The 25,078-nt window shown below is 42.5% G+C and overlaps 1 protein-coding gene across 2 annotated transcripts in view; it reads left to right on the plus strand.

Moving 5' to 3' along the window:
* The window catches only part of gmds (GDP-mannose 4,6-dehydratase), a 256,515-nt gene that overhangs the window by 229,753 nt on the left and 1,684 nt on the right, over positions 1-25,078 (plus strand). The window lies entirely within an intron of this gene.

The following is a 25,078-nucleotide window of genomic DNA, read 5'->3' on the forward strand; positions in this document are numbered from 1 at the left end:
GGAGGGGAGTGAGGTAGGAGAAGAGGAGGGGAGTGAGGCAGGAGAAGAGAGTGGGGAGTGAGGCAGGAGAAGAGGACGGGGTATGTCAGGAGAAGGGGAGAGGAGTGAGGCAGCAGAAGAGGACGGAGAGTGAGGTAGGAGAAGAGGGCGGGGAGTGAGGCAGGAGAAGAGGGAGGGGAGTGAGGTAGGAGAAGAGGGCGGGGAGTGAGGCAGGAGAAGAGGGCGGGGAGTGAGGCAGGAGAAGAGGACGGGGAGTGAGGTAGGAGAAGAGGGAGGGGAGTGAGGTAGGAGAAGAGGGAGGGGAGTGAGGTAGGAGAAGAGGACGGGGTATGGCAGTAGAAGGGGAGAGGAGTGAGGCAGGAGAAGAGGACGGGGAGTGAGGTAGGAGAAGAGGGCGGGGAGTGAGGCAGGAGAAGAGGGAGGGGAGTGAGGTAGGAGAAGAGGAGGGGAGTGAGGCAGGAGAAGAGAGTGGGGAGTGAGGCAGGAGAAGAGGACGGGGTATGTCAGGAGAAGGGGAGAGGAGTGAGGCAGCAGAAGAGGACGGAGAGTGAGGTAGGAGAAGAGGGCGGGGAGTGAGGCAGGAGAAGAGGGAGGGGAGTGAGGTAGGAGAAGAGGGCGGGGAGTGAGGCAGGAGAAGAGGGCGGGGAGTGAGGCAGGAGAAGAGGACGGGGAGTGAGGTAGGAGAAGAGGGAGGGGAGTGGGGTAGGAGAAGAGGGAGGGGAGTGAGGTAGGAGAAGAGGACGGGGTATGGCAGGAGAAGAGGATGGGGAGTGAGGTAGGAGAAGAGGGAGGGGAGTGAGGTAGGAGAAGAGGGAGGGGAGTGAGGTAGGAGAGGAGGGGAGTGAGGCAGGAGAAGAGGAGGAGAGTGAGGCAGGAGAAGAGGAGGAGAGTGAGGCAAGAGAGGAGGGGAGTGAGGCAGGAGAAGAGGAGGGGAGTGAGGCAGGAGAAGAGGAGGGGAGTGAGGCAGGAGAAGAGGAGGGGAGTGAGGCAGGAGAAGGGGAGGGGGTATGGCAGGAGAAGAGGGGGGGAGTGAGAAAGGAGAAGAGGAGGGGAGTGAGGCAGGAGAAGAGGAGGGGGTGAGGCAGGAGAAGAGGAGGGGTGAGGCAGGAGAAGAGGAGAGGGCTGGAGCAGGAGAAGAAGAGGGGGTGAGGCAGTAGAAGGGGAGGGGGTATGGCAGGAGAAGAGGAGGGGAGTAAGGCAGGAGAAGAGGAAGGGGTGAGGCAGGAGAAGATGACGGGGTATGGCAGTAGAAGGGGAGGGGGTATGGCAGGAGAAGAGGAGGGGAGTGAGGCAGGAGAAGAGGAGGGGGTGAGGCAGGAGAAGAGGACGGTGTATGGCAGTAGAAGGGGAGAGGAGTGAGGCAGGAGAAGAGGACGGGGAGTGAGGTGGGAGAAGAGGACGGGGTATGGCAGTAGAAGGGGAGAGGAGTGAGGCAGGAGAAGAGGACGGGGAGTGAGGTAGGAGAAGAGGGCGGGGAGTGAGGCAGGAGAAGAGGGAGGGGAGTGAGGTAGGAGAAGAGGAGGGGAGTGAGGCCGGAGAAGAGGAGGGGGTGAGGCAGGAGAAGAGGACGGGGTATTGCAGTAGAAGGGGAGAGGAGTGAGGCAGGAGAAGAGGACGGGAGTGAGGTAGGAGAAGAGGGCGGGGAGTGAGGCAGGAGAAGAGGAGGGGAGTGAGGCAGGAGAAGAGAGTGGGGAGTGAGGCAGGAGAAGAGGACGGGGTATGGCAGGAGAAGGGGAGAGGAGTGAGGCAGGAGAAGAGGACGGGGAGTGAGGTAGGAAAAGAGGGCGGGGAGTGAGGCAGGAGAAGACGAGGGGGTATGGCAGTAGAAGGGGAGAGGAGTGAGGCAGGAGAAGAGGACGGGAGTGAGGTAGGAGAAGAGGGCGGGGAGTGAGGCAGGAGAAGAGGAGGGGAGTGAGGCAGGAGAAGAGAGTGGGGAGTGAGGCAGGAGAAGAGGACGGGGTATGGCAGGAGAAGGGGAGAGGAGCGAGGCAGGAGAAGAGGACGGGGAGTGAGGTAGGAAAAGAGGGCGGGGAGTGAGGCAGGAGAAGACGAGGGGGTATGGCAGTAGAAGGGGAGAGGAGTGAGGCAGGAGAAGAGGACGGGAGTGAGGTAGGAGAAGAGGGCGGGGAGTGAGGCAGGAGAAGAGGATGGGGTATGGCAGTAGAAGGGGAGAGGAGTGAGGCAGGAGAAGAGGACGGGGAGTGAGGTAGGAGAAGAGGGCGGGGAGTGAGGCAGGAGAAGAGGGAGGGGAGTGAGGCAGGAGAAGAGGACGGGGTATGGCAGTAGAAGGGGAGAGGAGTGAGGCAGGAGAAGAGGACGGGGAGTGAGGTAGGAGAAGAGGGCGGGGAGTGAGGCAGGAGAAGAGGGAGGGGAGTGAGGTAGGAGAAGAGGAGGGGAGTGAGGCAGGAGAAGAGAGTGGGGAGTGAGGCAGGAGAAGAGGACGGGGTATGTCAGGAGAAGGGGAGAGGAGTGAGGCAGCAGAAGAGGACGGAGAGTGAGGTAGGAGAAGAGGGCGGGGAGTGAGGCAGGAGAAGAGGGAGGGGAGTGAGGTAGGAGAAGAGGGCGGGGAGTGAGGCAGGAGAAGAGGGCGGGGAGTGAGGCAGGAGAAGAGGACGGGGAGTGAGGTAGGAGAAGAGGGAGGGGAGTGAGGTAGGAGAAGAGGGAGGGGAGTGAGGTAGGAGAAGAGGACGGGGTATGGCAGTAGAAGGGGAGAGGAGTGAGGCAGGAGAAGAGGACGGGGAGTGAGGTAGGAGAAGAGGGCGGGGAGTGAGGCAGGAGAAGAGGGAGGGGAGTGAGGTAGGAGAAGAGGAGGGGAGTGAGGCAGGAGAAGAGAGTGGGGAGTGAGGCAGGAGAAGAGGACGGGGTATGTCAGGAGAAGGGGAGAGGAGTGAGGCAGCAGAAGAGGACGGAGAGTGAGGTAGGAGAAGAGGGCGGGGAGTGAGGCAGGAGAAGAGGGAGGGGAGTGAGGTAGGAGAAGAGGGCGGGGAGTGAGGCAGGAGAAGAGGGCGGGGAGTGAGGCAGGAGAAGAGGACGGGGAGTGAGGTAGGAGAAGAGGGAGGGGAGTGAGGTAGGAGAAGAGGGAGGGGAGTGAGGTAGGAGAAGAGGACGGGGTATGGCAGGAGAAGAGGACGGGGAGTGAGGTAGGAGAAGAGGGAGGGGAGTGAGGTAGGAGAAGAGGGAGGGGAGTGAGGTAGGAGAAGAGGACGGGAGTGAGGCAGGAGAAGAGGGAGGGGAGTGAGGTAGGAGAAGAGGGAGGGGAGTGAGGCAGGAGAAGAGGACGGGGTATGGCAGGAGAAGAGGACGGGGAGTGAGGCAGGAGAAGAGGACGGGGTATGGCAGGAGAAGAGGACGGGGTATGGCAGGAGAAGAGGACGGGGAGTGAGGCAGGAGAAGAGGGCGGGGAGTGAGGTAGGAGAAGAGGGCGGGGAGTGAGGCAGGAGAAGAGGACGGGGAGTGAGGCAGGAGAAGAGGACGGGGTATGGCAGGAGAAGAGGGTGGGGAGTGAGGTAGGAGAAGAGGACGGGGAGTGAGGCAGGAGAAGAGGGTGGGGAGTGAGGTAGGAGAAGAGGACGGGGTATGGCAGGAGGGAAGGGGGGACATGCCCGCTCAAGCCTTCTCCTTCTCTCTCACACACACACACACACACACCTCTCGCACAGAGTTTATCCAAATGTTCTGTGTAAAATCCATGCGTTCCATTGGTTAAAGAGCTCCTCAACTATTCCTCTGTAGAAAGATAAAGAGAGTGTGTGTGGGTGGGTGGGTTCACTATCCTTGTGAGTACCAGAACAGTTTGCTGGTCCCCACAAGGAAAAATACTATTTTGGGGTTTGGGAAAATAGGATTTTAAATGGGAATCAATTGTGTGTCCCCACAAGGTTAGTTAAACAAGACTGTGTGTGTATGTGCTAGTATTTGAAGAAAGTGCTACAGGAGGAGTACAGAGACTAATAGCAGCAGTAAATCCTGTGGAGCTAAGAGCAGTAGACAGCAGAAGGCTTTGTGTTGATCTCTAGTGGAACCACCTCACTTTACCCCTTACCTCAGCCCTGAAGAATACCCCCAGTACCCCAATGCCCTGCACTCCATCGTAGTGTGTGTGCGTGTGCACAAACATTCTTTTGCGACCCATTCCTCTTTGTGACACACACACGGGTGGCTGTAAGGGCATTTGCCTCAGTTTCCCTAGCCCTCACTTCCCTGTGACGCCTTTGCCAAAGGAGGTGTGTGAATGGAGGTTAGTATGTAGTCTATATGGTATGTGTTGGTGTATGTGTAAATGAGGGCTATGGGTTGAGTGGAGATGGAGCTTGTGATAACATGGGCCAAGGCAGCCCAGCTTCACAACACACACATAAATAAGCACACATAAATAAATAAGAAAGCATAGGATCAATGCTTCAGAAATGACGGGGGGAAATGGAACGATAATATAGACTTGTAGGATCCAGACATTCAGAGAAACCTGAGAGCATTCATTTAGCGCTAACCTTATCAGAACACTAACAGAAGTTGTATATCAGTTATTTTTGTATCTTGGCACAAATACAATGTTTATTAGCACGAGTGCTATCAGAATCCAATCAGAATCCAATCAAACTGCTATCAGAATACAATTAGAACACTATCAAAATGCTATTAAAATCACATTTATTTATAAAGCCCATTTTACATCAGCAGATGTCACAAAATTCTTATACAGAAAACCCAAACAGAAAGCAATGCAGATATAGAAGCGTGGTGGCTAGGAAGAACTCCCTAGAAAGGCAGGAACTTAGGAAGAAACCTAGAGAGGAACCAGGGTCTGAGAGGTGGCCAGTCCTCTTCCGGCTGAGAGGTGGCCAGTCCTCTTCCCGGCTGCCGGGTGGAGATTGTAAGAGATTGTTCTTCAAGATGTTCAAACTTTCATAGATGACCAGCAGGGTCAGATAATAATCACAGTGGTTGTAGAGGGTGCAACAGGTCAGCACCTCAGGAGTAAATGTCAGTTGGCTTTTCTTAGCCGAGCATTCAAAGGTTGAGACAGCAGGTGCGGTAGAGAGGGAGAGAGAGGGTCGAAAACAGCAGGTTCGGGACAAGGTAGCACTTCCGGTGAACAGGTCAGGGTTCCATCTCCGCAGGCAGAACAGTTGAAACTGGAGCAGCAGCATGACAAGGAAGCACGTCCGGTGAACAGGTCAGGGTTCCATCTCCGCAGGCAGAACAGTTTAAACTGGAGCAGCAGCATGACAAGGTAGCATGTCCGGTGAACAGGTCAGGGTTCCATCTCCGCAGGCAGAACAGTTTAAACTGGAGCAGCAGCATGACAAGGTAGCATGTCCGGTGAACAGGTCAGGGTTCCATCTCCGCAGGCAGAACAGTTTAAACTGGAGCAGCAGCATGACAAGGTAGCACGTCCGGTAAACAGGTCAGGGTTCCATCTCCGCAGGCAGAACAGTTTAAACTGGAGCAGCAGCATGACAAGGAAGCACGTCCGGTGAACAGGTCAGGGTTCCATCTCCGCAGGCAGAACAGTTGAAACTGGAGCAGCAGCATGACAAGGTAGCATGTCCGGTGAACAGGTCAGGGTTCCATCTCCGCAGGCAGAACAGTTTAAACTGGAGCAGCAGCATGACAAGGTAGCACGTCCGGTGAACAGGTCAGGGTTCCATCTCCGCAGGGAGAACAGTTGAAACTGGAGCGGCAGCACGACAAGGTGGACTGGGGACAGGGACAGCCATGAGTCATCAGGCCAGGTAGTTCTGAGGAATGGTCGTGGAACTGTAACCCCACCCACTTTACCTAAGCACAGCCCCACACCACTAGGGGGATATTAGCAGACCACCAACTTACAAGTCTGAGTATAGCCCATGAAGATCTCCTCCACCGCAAGCCCGAGGGGGCGCAAAACTGGATAGGAAGATCACGTCAGTGACTCAACCCACTCAAGTCGAGTATAGCGAATAAAGCCTGGCACGACGTTACGCACCCCTTATAGGTACGGCATGGGAGAACACTAGTAAGCCAGTGACTCAACCCCCGCAATAGGGTCAGAGCCAGAGAATCCCAGTGGAGAGAGGGGAGCCAGCCATGCAGAGACAGCAAGGGCGGTTCGTCACTCCAGTGCATTGCCATTCACCTTTGCACCCCTGGGCCAAACTACACTCAATCATAGGACCTACTGATGTAGAGTAAAGTTGAGACCGAGTCTGCGTCTCTGATGGATAGGCAGACCATTCCATAAAAATGGAGCTCTATAAGAGAAAGCCCTGCCTCCAGCTGCTTTCTTAAATGTTTTAGGTACATTAAGGAGGTATACTTTATTGTGAGCGTAGGTATAGATATGTACGGCAGGATCAAATCAGAAATAGGTAGGAGCAAGTCTATTTAATGCTTTGAAAGTTGGCAATAAAACCTAGAAATCCACCCTAGCCTTAACAAGAAACCAGTGTAGAGAGGCACTGGAGTGATTGAATATGATTGAATTTGTTTGAATTTGTTGGTTCTAGTCAAGATTCTAGCAGATGTATTTAGTGCTTTATCTGGGTAGCTGTTTATTAGTGCTTTATCTGGGTAGCTGAAGAGTAGAGCATTGCAGTAGTGTAATCTAGAAGTGACAAAAGCATGGGTTAGCTTTTATGCATCATTTTTGGACAAAAAGGTTGAAGAAAATATGGAAGTTAGAAAAAGCTGCTCTTGAATATTCTTGATATGTTCATCAAAAGAGAGATCAGGATCCAGAGTAACGCTAAGGTCCTTCACAGTTTTATTTGAGACGACTGTACAACCATCAAGATTAATTGTCAGATCAAACAGCAGATCTCTTTGTTTCTTGGGATGTAGAACGAGCATCTCTGTTTTGTCCAAGTTTAAAAGTAAAACATTTGCCGCCATCCACTTCCTTATGTCTGAAACACAGGCTTCCAAGGTAGGCAATTTTGGGGCTTCACCATGTTTCATCGAAATGTACAGCTGTGTGTCATCTGCATAGCAGTGAAAGTTAACATTTTGTTTTTACAAATGACATCACCAAGAGGTAGAATATATAGTGAAAACAATAGTGGGCCTAAAACGGAACCTTGAGGAACACCGAAACTTACCATTGATTTGTCAGAGGACGAACTGATATCTTTCTGACAGATAAGATCTAAACCAGGCAAGAACTTGTCCGTGTAGACCAATTAGAGTTTCCAATCTCTTCAAAAGAATGTGGTGATCGACTGTGTCAAAAGTGGGACTTAGGTCTAGGAGCACGAGGACAGATTCAGAGCCTTGGTCTGATGCCATTAAAAGGTGATTCATCACCTTCACGAGTGCAGTCTCAGTGCTATGATGGGGTCTAAAACCTGACTGGAGTGTTTTGTATACATTATTTGTCTTGAGAGGAATGGGAGATTCGATATAGGCTGATTATTATTGTATTTTTCAGGAGAGGCTTTATTACTGCCATTTTTAGTGAGTTTGGTACACATCCGGAGGATAGGGAGCCGTTTATTACTTTCAACATAGGAGGGCCAAGCACAGGAAGTATCTCTTTCAGTAGTTTAGTTGGAATAGGGTCCAGTAGGCAGCTGGAAGGTTTAGAGGCCATGACTATTTTCGTGTATGTGTTGATTGAGACAGGATTTAAAAACTTTGGTATCTCCATTGATCCTTGGTCCTGGCAGGTCTGTGTAGTGCTGAAGTGAAGGCCATCCACACTTGGGGAAGGCTGCTTTTTAGTTAGCTTTGCGACAGTATCAAAAATATATTTTGAATTGTTTTTATTCTCCTCAATTAGGTTGGAAAAATAGGCTCATAGCACAGCAGTGAGGGCTCTTCAATATCGCACAGTAGTCAGAAGACTTCCAGTTTGGGGGAGCGCCATTTACATTCCAATTTTCTGGAAGCTTGCTTCAGGGCTTGGTTATTTTCTGTATACCAGGGAGGTCATTTCTTGTGACAAATGTTTTTAGTTTTTAGAGGTGTGACTGCCTCTAGGGTATTAAGCAAGGTTAAATTTAGATCCTCGGTTAGGTGGTTAACTGATTTTTGTACTCCGAAGTCCTTGGGTAAGCGGAGGGAGTCTGGAAGGGCATCTAGCAATCTTTGGGTTGTCTGAGAATTTATAGCGTGGCTTTTGATAATCAGTAGTTAGGATCTGAGCAGATTATTTGTTGCGATTGCAAATGTTAAATGGTGGTCCGATAATCCAGGATTATGAGGAAAAAACATTTAGATCCACAATATTTATTCCATGGGACAAAACTAGATCCAGGGTATGACTGTGGCAATGTGTAGGTCTAGAGACATGTTGGACAAAACCCTTTCAGTCGATGATGGCTCCCAAAGCCTTTTGGAGTTGGTCTGTGGACTTTTCCATGTGAATATTGAAGTCACCAAAAATGTGAATATTATCTGCCATGACTACAAGGTCTGATAAGAATTCAGGGAACTCAGTGAGGAACACTGTATACGGTACAGGGGGCCTGTAAACAGTGCCCATAAAAAGTGATTGAGTAGGCTACGTAGATTTGATGACTAGAAGCTCAAAAGATGAAACGTAGTATTTTTTTTTGGGGGGGGGGGGGGGGGGGGTAAATTGAAATTTGCTATCATAAATGTTAGCAACACCTCCACCTTTGCAGATGCGCGGGGGGATATGGTCACAGCTGTAACCTGGAGGAGAGTTCTCATTTAACACAGTAAATTAATCAGGCTTGAGCCATGTGTCAGTCAGGCCAATCACATCAAGGTAATGAACAGTGTTTAGTTCATTGACTATGACTGCCTTAGAAGTGAGGGATCTAACATTAAGTAGTCCTATTTTGAGATGTGAGATATTATAACATACTCTTTAAATAACGACAGGAATGGAGGAGGTCAAAAGCAGTCCCAAACTCTGGTCCCTCCGTGCATGAGCATTACTGAAATTACACATCAATTAAGATGAGCAGAACGCCACTTTCTCCCTCTCTCTCATCCTTTCTCTCTTCCTCTGTTTTTCTCCTTTTGATCTTTGTCTTTCAGTAGTGTGGTTGAGAATAATTTTGTTTAAATAGGGGAAATCATGTCTACTTTGATATAACAATAAAAAATCTGAAACAACCTGAGGCTGATAGACATGTTACACACAGACAAGACCAACACAGTATCTGACAAACATGCATATTGAGGAGACAAACACACTTCAACTCTCTCTTTCTCTCACTCACTTCATCTCTCTCTCCCTCTCCCAGAACATTCTGCTGACTGTAGGAATTATGATCTGTTTCCCGTCCTCAGGAATAATAGAATGCAGGAACAGAACAGGGCCCCTCTATTTGTGTGACCCCCTCTCAGTAACAGACAATAAGCCTCTGGAACAGTAGTAGGGAGTCCACGTCTGATTAATGTGGTTAATGAGAATGTTAACAGTGTGTGTGTGTGTGTGTGCCAGACGAACTCAATGCCTTTCATTTGGACACAGCTACTCATTTAAGGGTTTTTCTTTATTTTTACTATTTTCTACATTGTAGAATTCATTAAATATTACCTGCAAAACACCAGTCTCAACGTCAACAGTGAAGAGGCGACTCCGGAATGCTGGCCTTCTAGGCAGAGTTCCTCTGTCCAGTGTCTGTGTTCTTTTGCCCATCTTAATTTTTTGTTTTTATTGGCCAGTCTGAGATATGGCTTTTCTTTGCAACTCTGCCTAGAAGGCCAGCATCCCGGAGTCTCCTCTTCACTGTTGACGTTGAGACTGGTGTTTTGCGGGTACTATTTAATAAAGCTGCCAGTTGAGGACTTGTAAGGCGTCTGTTTCTCAAACTAGACACTCTAATGTACTTGTCCTCTTGCTCAGTTGTGCACCGGGGCCTCCCACTTCTCTTTTTATTCTGGAACGAGACAGTTTGCGCTGTTCTGTGAAGGGAGTAGTACACAGCGTTGTATTAGATCTTCAGTTTCTTGGCAATTTCTCACATGGAATTAATTAATTAATAATTTCCTTAATTTTTCAGAATAAGAATAGACTGACGAGTTTCAGAAGAAAGGTCTTTGTTTCTGGCCATGTTGAGCCTGTAATCAAACCCACAAATGCTGATGCTCCAGATACTCAACTAGTCTAAAGAAGGCCAGTTTTATTTATTATTTAATTAGCTGCCATCCCCGTGCTTCATGGATGGGATGGTGTTCTTCAGCTTGCAAGCCTCACCCGTTTTCCTCCAAACATAACGATAGTCATTATGGCCAAACAGTTCTATTTTTGTTTCATCAGACCAGAGGACATTTCTCCAAAAAGTAAGATCTTTGTCCACATGTGCAGTTGCAAACCGAAGTCTCGCTTTTTATTGCGGTTTTGGAGCAGTGGCTTCTTCCTTGCTGAGCGGTCTTTCAGGTTATGTCGATATAGGAATCGTTTTACTGTGGATATAGATACTTGTGTACCTGTTTCCGCAAGCATCTTCACAAGGTCCTTTGCTGTTGTTCTGGGATTGATTTGCACTTTTCGCAGTACGTTAATCTCTAGGAGACAGAACGCGTCTCCTTCCTGAGTGGTATCACGGCTGCGTGCTTCCATGGTGTTTATACTTGCATGCTATTGTTTGTACAGATGAACGTGGTACCTTCAGGTATTTAGAAATTGCTCCCAAGGATGCACCAGATTTGTGGAGGTCTCCAATTTTGACTTGTGGAGGTCTTGGCTGATTTCTTTTGATTTTCCCATGATGTCAAGCAAAGTGGCACTGAGTTTGAAGTTCGGCCTTGAAATACATCCACAGGTACACCTCCAATTGCCTCAAATTATGTCAATTAGCCTATCAGAAGCTTCTAAAGCCATGACATCATTTTCTGGAAATGTCCAAGCTGTTTAAAGGCACAGTCAACTTAGTGTATGTAAACTTCTGACCCACTGGAATTGTGATACAGTGAATTATAAGTGAAATAATCTGTCTGTAAAAAAATGACTTGTGTCATGCACAAAGTAGATGTCCTAACCGACTTGCCAAAACTATAGTTTGTTAACAAGAAATTTGTGAAGTGGTTGAAAAATGAGTTTTAATGACTCCAACCTAAGTGTATGTAAACTTCCGACTTCAACTGTATGTGTATTTATACTTCAAAAATATATATTATTATCTAAAGGTTAGTTATACTATTTTGATATTGATAACTGCACTGTTGGTTAGATCATGCAAGTTAAGCATTTCAATGTACTTGTGCATGTGACAATAACAATTGAACGTGTGTGTGCATGTTCATTTCTAAACTTTTTCAAATCTCATACACACACATACACACCACACGGTTGGCTGGCTTCGCTATTAATCTTGCCCCCTCTCTCCCTGTGCTGGTTATCTTGACAGTAAGTACTTCACATATACAAATCTCCTTGGAGCTGAAGGGGAGGCAGAATGCTTAGCGGTGGCGTTGGGGCACTTAGTGCGATCTGCTGCTAGCCTCCACTCTGCTCCTCAAGAGTGTTTAGAGTGTGTCCTCATCCACCTAAATATTTATCACACAGCTCCCCCAGGAATTTTAATGAGCACTGATGGAGAACAATCATCATGGGGGGGGGGGGCTGAAGGAAGGGAGCGAGACTGGTCTCTTTCATTGTTAATCAATACGTTGCCCTCATAGTTTTACTATAAATACAGCTCCCAACTTAAGGAAGGGAGAGAGACTGGTCTCTTTCATTGTTAATCAATACGTTGCCCTCATAGTTTTACTATAAATACAGCTCCCAACTTAAGGAAGGGAGAGAGACTGGTCTCTTTCATTGTTAATCAATACGTTGCCCTCATAGTTTTACTATAAATACAGCTCCCAACTTAAGGAAGGGAGAGAGACTGGTCTCTTTCATTGTTAATCAATACGTTGCCCTCATAGTTTTACTATAAATACAGCTCCCAACTTAAGGAAGGGAGAGAGACTGGTCTCTTTCATTGTTAATCAATACGTTGCCCTCATAGTTTTACTATAAATACAGCTCCCAACTTAAGGAAGGGAGAGAGACTGGTCTCTTTCATTGTTAATCAATACGTTGCCCTCATAGTTTTACTATAAATACAGCTCCCAACTTAAGGAAGGGAGAGAGACTGGTCTCTTTCATTGTTAATCAATACGTTGCCCTCATAGTTTTACTATAAATACAGCTCCCAACTTAAGGAAGGGAGAGAGACTGGTCTCTTTCATTGTTAATCAATACGTTGCCCTCATAGTTTTACTATAAATACAGCTCCCAACTTAAGGAAGGGAGAGAGACTGGTCTCTTTCATTGTTAATCAATACGTTGCCCTCATAGTTTTACTATAAATACAGCTCCCAACTTAAGGAAGGGAGAGAGACTGGTCTCTTTCATTGTTAATCAATACGTTGCCCTCATAGTTTTACTATAAATACAGCTCCCAACTTAAGGAAGGGAGAGAGACTGGTCTCTTTCATTGTTAATCAATACGTTGCCCTCATAGTTTTACTATAAATACAGCTCCCAACTTAAGGAAGGGAGAGAGACTGGTCTCTTTCATTGTTAATCAATACGTTGCCCTCATAGTTTTACTATAAATACAGCTCCCAACTTAAGGAAGGGAGAGAGACTGGTCTCTTTCATTGTTAATCAATACGTTGCCCTCATAGTTTTACTATAAATACAGCTCCCAACTTAAGGAAGGGAGAGAGACTGGTCTCTTTCATTGTTAATCAATACGTTGCCCTCATAGTTTTACTATAAATACAGCTCCCAACTTAAGGAAGGGAGAGAGACTGGTCTCTTTCATTGTTAATCAATACGTTGCCCTCATAGTTTTACTATAAATACAGCTCCCAACTTAAGGAAGGGAGAGAGACTGGTCTCTTTCATTGTTAATCAATACGTTGCCCTCATAGTTTTACTATAAATACAGCTCCCAACTTAAGGAAGGGAGAGAGACTGGTCTCTTTCATTGTTAATCAATACGTTGCCCTCATAGTTTTACTATAAATACAGCTCCCAACTTAAGGAAGGGAGAGAGACTGGTCTCTTTCATTGTTAATCAATACGTTGCCCTCATAGTTTTACTATAAATACAGCTCCCAACTTAAGGAAGGGAGAGAGACTGGTCTCTTTCATTGTTAATCAATACGTTGCCCTCATAGTTTTACTATAAATACAGCTCCCAACTTAAGGAAGGGAGAGAGACTGGTCTCTTTCATTGTTAATCAATACGTTGCCCTCATAGTTTTACTATAAATACAGCTCCCAACTTAAGGAAGGGAGAGAGACTGGTCTCTTTCATTGTTAATCAATACGTTGCCCTCATAGTTTTACTATAAATACAGCTCCCAACTTAAGGAAGGGAGAGAGACTGGTCTCTTTCATTGTTAATCAATACGTTGCCCTCATAGTTTTACTATAAATACAGCTCCCAACTTAAGGAAGGGAGAGAGACTGGTCTCTTTCATTGTTAATCAATACGTTGCCCTCATAGTTTTACTATAAATACAGCTCCCAACTTAAGGAAGGGAGAGAGACTGGTCTCTTTCATTGTTAATCAATACGTTGCCCTCATAGTTTTACTATAAATACAGCTCCCAACTTAAGGAAGGGAGAGAGACTGGTCTCTTTCATTGTTAATCAATACGTTGCCCTCATAGTTTTACTATAAATACAGCTCCCAACTTAAGGAAGGGAGAGAGACTGGTCTCTTTCATTGTTAATCAATACGTTGCCCTCATAGTTTTACTATAAATACAGCTCCCAACTTAAGGAAGGGAGAGAGACTGGTCTCTTTCATTGTTAATCAATACGTTGCCCTCATAGTTTTACTATAAATACAGCTCCCAACTTAAGGAAGGGAGAGAGACTGGTCTCTTTCATTGTTAATCAATACGTTGCCCTCATAGTTTTACTATAAATACAGCTCCCAACTTAAGGAAGGGAGAGAGACTGGTCTCTTTCATTGTTAATCAATACGTTGCCCTCATAGTTTTACTATAAATACAGCTCCCAACTTATGTACTATTCCTCCTTCTCTCATATATAAATATACATTATGCTTCTAAGTGTGTGTGTGTGCGTGTGCGTGTGTGTGCGTGTGTGTGTGTGTGCGTGTGTGTGTTTGTGCGTGTGTGTGTTTGTGCGTGTGTGTGCGTGTGTGTGCGTGTGTGAGAGAGGGACAAGGCCACTCTTTGGAGTTCAGTACCCACGTTGTGTGTCGACCGAGCCTCACGTGGAGACGGCGGAAGAATCATGTGATATAACTCACACCCCCCCTGCTGTCTCCCATCACACAGGAATATATACACACACAGGATATATACACACACAGGAATATATACACACACAGGAATATATACACACACAGGAATATATACACACACAGGAATATATACACACACACAGGAATATATACACACACAGGAATATATACACACACAGGAATATATACACACACAGGAATATATACACACACAGGAATATATACACACACAGGAATATATACACACACACAGGAATATATATACACACACAGGAAAATACACACACACAGGAATATATACACACACAGGAATATATACACACACAGGATATATACACACGCAGGAATATATACACACACAGGAAAATACACACACACAGGATATATACACACACAGGAAAATACACACACACAGGATATATACACACACAGGATATATACACACACAGGATATATACACACACACAGGAAAATACACACACACAGGATATATACACACAGGAATATATACACACACAGGATATATACACACGCAGGAATATATACACACACAGGAATATATACACACACAGGATATATACACACAGGAATATATACACACACAGGAATATATACACACACAGGAATATATACATACACAGGAATATATACACACACAGGAATATATACACACACAGGAATATATACACACACAGGAATATATACACACACAGGAATATATACACACACAGGATATATACACACACAGGAATATATACACACACAGGAATATATACACACACAGGAATATATACACACACAGGAAAATACACACACAGGAATATATACACACACAGGATATATACACACACAGGATATATACACACGCAGGAATATATACACACGCAGGAATATATACACACGCAGGAATATATACACACACAGGAATATATACACACACAGGAATATATACACACACAGGAATATATACACACACAGGAATATATACACACACAGGAATATATACACACACAGGAATATATACACACACAGGATATATACACACACAGGAATATATTCACACACAGGAATATATACACACATAGGAATATATACACACATAGGAATATATACACACACAGGATATATACACACACAGGATATATACACACACAGGAATATATACACACACAGGAATATATACACACACACAGGAATATATACACACACACAGGAATATATACACACACAGGAATATATACACACACAGGATATATACACACACAGGAATATATACACACACAGGAATATATACACACACAGGATATATACACACACAGGAATATATACACACACAGGAATATATACACACACACAGGAATATATACACACACACAGGAATATATACACACACAGGAATATATACACACACAGGAATATATACACACACAGGAATATATACACACGCAGGAATATATACACACACAGGAAAATACACACACACAGGAATATATACACACACAGGAATATATACACACACAGGAATATATACACACACAGGAATATATACACACACAGGAATATATACACACACAGGAATATATACACACACAGGAATATATACACACACAGGATATATACACACACAGGAATATATACACACACAGGAATATATACACACACAGGAATATATACACACACAGGAAAATACACACACAGGAATATATACACACACAGGATATATACACACACAGGATATATACACACGCAGGAATATATACACACGCAGGAATATATACACACACAGGAATATATACACACACAGGAATATATACACACACAGGAATATATACACACACAGGAATATATACACACACAGGAATATATACACACACAGGAATATATACACACACAGGAATATATACACACACAGGATATATACACACACAGGAATATATACACACACAGGAATATATACACACATAGGAATATATACACACACAGGATATATACACACACAGGATATATACACACACAGGAATATATACACACACAGGAATATATACACACACAGGAATATATACACACACACAGGAATATATACACACACAGGAATATATACACACACAGGAATATATACACACACAGGATATATACACACACAGGAATATATACACACACAGGAATATATACACACACACAGGAATATATACACACACACAGGAATATATACACACACAGGAATATATACACACACAGGAATATATACACACACAGGAATATATACACACACAGGAAAATATACACACACAGGAAAATATACACACACAGGAATATATACACACACAGGAATATATACACACACACAGGAAAATACACACACACAGGATATATACACACACAGGATATATACACACACAGGAATATATACACACACAGGATATATACACACGCAGGAATATATACACACACAGGAAAATACACACACACAGGAATATATACACACACAGGAATATATACACACACAGGAATATATACACACACACAGGAATATATACACACACAGGAATATATACACACACAGGAATATATACACACACAGGAATATATACACACACGGGAATATATACACACACAGGAATATATACACACACACAGGAATATATACACACACAGGAATATATACACACACAGGAATATATACACACACAGGAATATATACACACACGGGAATATATACACACATAGGAATATATACACACACAGGAATATATACACACACAGGAATATATACACACACAGGAATATATACACACACACAGAAATATATACACACAGGAATATATACACACACAGGAATATATACACACACAGGAATATATACACACACAGGAATATATACACACACAGGAATATATACACACACAGGAATATATACACACACAGGATATATACACACACAGGAATATATACACACGCACAGGAAAATACACACACACAGGAATATATACACACACAGGAATATATACACACACAGGAATATATACACACACATGAATATATACACACAGGAATATATACACACACAGGAATATATACACACACAGGAATATATACACACACAGGAATATATACACACAGGAATATATACACACACAGGAATATATACACACACAGGATATATACACACACAGGAATATATACACACACAGGAATATATACACACACAGGAATATATACACACACAGGAATATATACACACACAGGATATATACACACACAGGAATATATACACACACAGGAATATATACACACACAGGAATATATACACACACAGGATATATACACACACAGAATATATACACACACAGGAATATATACACACACAGGAATATATACACACACAGGAATATATACACACACACAGGAATATATACACACGCACAGGAAAATATACACACACAGGAATATATACACACACAGGATATATACACACACAGGAATATATACACACACAGGAATATATACACACACGGGAATATATACACACACAGGAATATATACACACACAGGAATATATACACACACACAGGAATATATATACACACACAGGAAAATACACACACACAGGAATATATACACACACAGGAATATATACACACACAGGATATATACACACGCAGGAATATATACACACACAGGAAAATACACACACACAGGATATATACACACACAGGAAAATACACACACACAGGATATATACACACACAGGATATATACACACACAGGATATATACACACACACAGGAAAATACACACACACAGGATATATACACACAGGAATATATACACACACAGGATATATACACACGCAGGAATATATACACACACAGGAATATATACACACACAGGATATATACACACACAGGAATATATACACACACAGGAATATATACACACACAGGAATATATACATACACAGGAATATATACACACACAGGAATATATACACACACAGGAATATATACACACACAGGAATATATACACACACAGGAATATATACACACACAGGATATATACACACACAGGAATATATACACACACAGGAATATATACACACACAGGAATATATACACACACAGGAAAATACACACACAGGAATATATACACACACAGGATATATACACACACAGGATATATACACACGCAGGAATATATACACACGCAGGAATATATACACACACAGGAATATATACACACACAGGAATATATACACACACAGGAATATATACACACACAGGAATATATACACACACAGGAATATATACACACACAGGAATATATACACACACAGGATATATACACACACAGGAATATATTCACACACAGGAATATATACACACATAGGAATATATACACACATAGGAATATATACACACAGGATATATACACACACAGGATATATACACACACAGGAATATATACACACACAGGAATATATACACACACACAGGAATATATACACACACACAGGAATATATACACACACAGGAATATATACACACACAGGAATATATACACACACAGGATATATACACACACAGGAATATATACACACACAGGAATATATACACACACACAGGAATATATACACACACACAGGAATATATACACACACAGGAATATATACACACACAGGAATATATACACACACAGGAATATATACACACGCAGGAATATATACACACACAGGAAAATACACACACACAGGAATATATACACACACAGGAATATATACACACACAGGAATATATACACACACAGGAATATATACACACACAGGAATATATACACACACAGGAATATATACACACACAGGAATATATACACACACAGGAATATATACACACACAGGATATATACACACACAGGAATATATACACACACAGGAATATATACACACACAGGAATATATACACACACAGGAAAATACACACACAGGAATATATACACACACAGGATATATACACACACAGGATATATACACACGCAGGAATATATACACACGCAGGAATATATACACACACAGGAATATATACACACACAGGAATATATACACACACAGGAATATATACACACACAGGAATATATACACACACAGGAATATATACACACACAGGAATATATACACACACAGGAATATATACACACACAGGATATATACACACACAGGAATATATACACACACAGGAATATATACACACATAGGAATATATACACACACAGGATATATACACACACAGGATATATACACACACAGGAATATATACACACACAGGAATATATACACACACAGGAATATATACACACACACAGGAATATATACACACACAGGAATATATACACACACAGGAATATATACACACACAGGATATATACACACACAGGAATATATACACACACAGGAATATATACACACACACAGGAATATATACACACACACAGGAATATATACACACACAGGAATATATACACACACAGGAATATATACACACACAGGAATATATACACACGCAGGAATATATACACACACAGGAAAATACACACACACAGGAATATATACACACACAGGAAAATATACACACACAGGAATATATACACACACAGGAATATATACACACACACAGGAAAATACACACACACAGGATATATACACACACAGGATATATACACACACAGGAATATATACACACACAGGATATATACACACGCAGGAATATATACACACACAGGAAAATACACACACACAGGAATATATACACACACAGGAATATATACACACACAGGAATATATACACACACACAGGAATATATACACACACGGGAATATATACACACACGGGAATATATACACACACGGGAATATATACACACACGGGAATATATACACACACAGGAATATATACACACACACAGGAATATATACACACACAGGAATATATACACACACAGGAATATATACACACACAGGAATATATACACACACAGGAATATATACACACACGGGAATATATACACACATAGGAATATATACACACACAGGAATATATACACACACAGGAATATATACACACACAGGAATATATACACACACACAGGAATATATACACACAGGAATATATACACACACAGGAATATATACACACACAGGAATATATACACACACAGGAATATATACACACACAGGAATATATACACACACAGGAATATATACACACACAGGATATATACACACACAGGAATATATACACACGCACAGGAAAATACACACACACAGGAATATATACACACACAGGAATATATACACACACAGGAATATATACACACACATGAATATATACACACAGGAATATATACACACACAGGAATATATACACACACAGGAATATATACACACACAGGAATATATACACACACAGGAATATATACACACACAGGAATATATACACACACAGGATATATACACACACAGGAATATATACACACACAGGAATATATACACACACAGGAATATATACACACACAGGAATATATACACACACAGGAATATATACACACACAGGATATATACACACACAGGAATATATACACACACAGGAATATATACACACACAGGAATATATACACACACAGGATATATACACACACAGAATATATACACACACAGGAATATATACACACACAGGAATATATACACACACAGGAATATATACACACACACAGGAATATATACACACACAGGAATATATACACACACAGGAATATATACACACACAGGATATATACACACACAGGAATATATACACACACAGGAATATATACACACACACAGGAATATATACACACACACAGGAATATATACACACACAGGAATATATACACACGCAGGAATATATACACACACAGGAAAATACACACACACACAGGAATATATACACACACAGGAAAATATACACACACAGAAATATATACACACACAGGAATATATACACACACACAGGAAAATACACACACACAGGATATATACACACACAGGATATATACACACACAGGAATATATACACACACAGGATATATACACACGCAGGAATATATACACACACAGGAAAATACACACACACAGGAATATATACACACACAGGATATATACACACACAGGAATATATACACACACAGGAATATATACACACACACAGGAATATATACACACACAGGAATATATACACACACAGGAATATATACACACACAGGAATATATACACACACAGGAATATATACACACACAGGAATATATACACACACAGGAATATATACACACACAGGAATATATACACACACAGGAATATATACACACACAGGAATATATACACACAGGAATATATACACACACAGGAATATATACACACACAGGAATATATACACACACAGGAATATATACACACACAGGAATATATAGACACACAGGAATATATACACACACAGGAATATATACACACACAGGAATATATACACACACAGGAATATATACACACACAGGAATATATACACACACAGGATATATACACACACAGGAAAATACACACACAGGAATATATACACACACACAGGAATATACACACACACAGGAATATATACACACACAGGATATATACACACAGACTGGAACTCTCCATCTCTCAGTGGTAGGATCCTGAACTCTTTACTGGAGTGGCTAATACTGTCTAGATGTCCTGGGGAGAAACCAGCAGGCTCTTTCTTCCTCTCTGTTTCACTATTTTCTCTTTTCTCCCCAGTCTTTGTGTTTCTTGTTCTAGAATCTGGGAGTATGTTAATGTGGGCAGAGAAAAAGAGAGGGAGGGATGTGGATAGAGAAGTGTGAGGAAGAGGAAGAGAGGAATGAAAGGATGTGCATACCTGGACCGGCTCTCTCATTCCTTCCCTGTCTTTCTCACGGCCTCAAAAGCCTTTCTCACACCTGGACCAGAACACTAACAAACCATTCTCGCAAACACACACACTCAGTCTTCGTCTGTGTGACTTTACAAAGGGCAAAGGTTTCTGGGAAATCATGTCTGTCCTTCAGACAGCTGAGGCTGTGGGGTCCAGACTTACTGAGTTGAATTACTGTTGTCTCATTGCTGCTACTGTTTGATGTCTGCATCCATCCTCATGTCCATGGTCATACAAATACCAGAAGCACTTCCAATGGCCTCTCCAAACCACATCAGATCCTCAGAGCCTGTCCCCTGTGAGTGTTTCTGCGTGAGAGAGAGGGAAAGAGAGAGAGAGGTCTCTATGAGGATGTTGAACTTTCTTTCCCTTCAATGGCTCGAAGAGCTCTTTGGCTATGGTTATGTTTCTAGTGTTCTCTCTGTCTGCTGTGTGAAAGGGTTGCTGTGATTTATTGACAGAACTTTCAGTGATACTGGAATTCCTTAGCGTTACATGCCAACTCAGAGTGCCTTAATCACCTGTGGGCTTTATTGACCGTGATCACATTGAGAGAGTGGTTTACACCTTTAATGGTAGAAAGGAAGAGGGGGAGGAGAATTCAGGTGTCGATGAGGATGTTGACAATGGTGGTGATGACGATGATATTGATGATGGTTTGGCAACTGTGGCAATGAGGTTATTTAGGATGTGGTGTGATGTGATATCAGTGGTGTTGTTACTGCTCCTGGCTACCTGAAGAGAAAGGGAAAACTGTTTCATCAGCACTACCATATACCTGTAGGGATCAGATATACAGTCAGTTTATGTCATCGTTTTGTCTCTCCCTATGTGATCCCTCTTCTGCGACCATCACAACTTGACACACACTGCCCATGATGCATGGCGTGGTTTATGGACTGTGAACAGATCTGAGGATGCGTGTGATATAGCTTTATCACTCTAATTTTAAAGCCCCTACAAATGTAATATTTACTCAAATCTTCTGTCTTCAGAGAGCAATCCACTCAACATAGCAAATTTTCTAGAACCCATTTCTGTTATCACTGTTGCATATTTCCAGACATGTGGAGAATACTATTTTAAACAGGATATACCACGACCTTGGATTCTGTACCAAATCAGATCCATATGAAGATTATATTGTTCCCCATCTGTTAGCAGTTCTTGTTGAATAATTCAGTACATTCTCTGTCAGTGAGGGGTGAGTTGACTCTGTTCTAGTTAGAAGGTTTTAAATCTCGGAGCAGGTTGAATTTCTCTCTCTCTCTCTCTCTCTCTATATATATATATATATATATATATATGTATGTATGTATGTATGTATGTATGTATGTATATATATATATATATATATATATATATATATATATATGTATATGTGTGTGTGTGTGTGTTTTTTTTTAAGGACTTGACAGGTCTTTATCAGTATAAATACACTGTATTCCAGGTCTTATAGATAGATGGACATCTGACTACTGACCAGTCATAGAGATGCAGGAACAGGAAGTGTACCTCACCTCAGTCAGCTATGTTGATCGGAGAAGGTAATGTTGTCATAGTGAGGTGGGGCATAAGATGATTCTGTGTGGCTAGTAGCACTCAGCAGTGCCATCTCTGGCCACATACTGCCACTGCATGGAATATTATAGTCAGTCCATGGTAGGGGCTGGGATTCCATTAGGTCTTTTCCCTCTTTATTCACTATTTATACATTCAGCATTATTTTGCTCTGTGTTTCATCTATTATGTTCATTGAGGAATGTTGGTTCTAGACACAGGTTTATTTGTGTTATAACAGATAGCAGGCTAGTTATAATGTGTTTAAGTAGGCTTCAAGAGCTTTTTAACGTTATAAATGAGCTGAGGCGAACTCACCTTGGAACCCCTTTATTGGGGACAAAAACCCCTGATATTAATTTCACTTTTGAAATGTTCTCCTTTAAAAATTTAATATAATGTACTTATGGAGTCACTCCATTAATAACTCCTATAATTAATATAATTCTTTAACTTTATATAATTGACGTCCATTGCTGTAATAATGATTCTGTAAATATGGCTGTTTATAGGCCTGGAACAGAACTGAATGTCAGTAATGTAGCGTAGAACTGCAAATGGACTTTGTGAACTGACTACTAAAGGAGGGACGAGCTTTTGTCTGATGGCTGATTTAAAGACTGTACTAATAAAAACATTTTAGAAATGCACTTGAAGATTGATTGGAGGTTACATTATAAATAAAAAAATAACACATGAAAAACGTTTTGTCGTTAACTTTAATCCACTCCAACAAAGTTTGTGCGTTTGCATGTGTGTGTGTTAGCCAGTGTGATTGAGGGCTGTGGAGCAGCTCAGAGATGTGGGTCCCTGTTCTGTAAAGGCTGAAGTAGCACCAGGCTAGGCTAATGCTGCTGTAGCGTTCCTCTGTAATAAGATCACCCAGAAACAGACATTTTCAAATGTTTTAGTGTCAGATAGAAAAGAAGCTCTCTGCCTTTATAAGTTCACATCTCTATTCAGCCATGGACATGAGCACATCGGGAGTAACTGATACGTACTCTCCTTCTACTGAAAGAAATATGTAGCTAACCACTAAATCAACTGTAGAAATCTTGACAGTGAGTATGAGAACGTAACAGGGTTGTTCAAGAAACTTGCGTACGGTTCAAAGATATGCATAGATTTTTAGGATAACAACAAATCGCTGACTGTTTAACTGGGGGAGAGAGAGGTGACAAAATGATAATGAGCGAGAGGTATTTTCCAGGCTGTATCTTTGGTGGTCTCAGAGAGGGTCTCAGTAGATTGTGAACCCAGTGCAGAACACAAAAGGGAAACAGAGGAGAGAGGGGGATGAGGGAGGAAGGAGGTTACACCACCGGAGTCCCACAATTCATCATGCTCTGGC

Source organism: Oncorhynchus mykiss, chromosome 5, assembly GCF_013265735.2.
Source record: "Oncorhynchus mykiss isolate Arlee chromosome 5, USDA_OmykA_1.1, whole genome shotgun sequence".
Classification (NCBI taxonomy): Eukaryota; Metazoa; Chordata; class Actinopteri; order Salmoniformes; family Salmonidae; genus Oncorhynchus; species Oncorhynchus mykiss.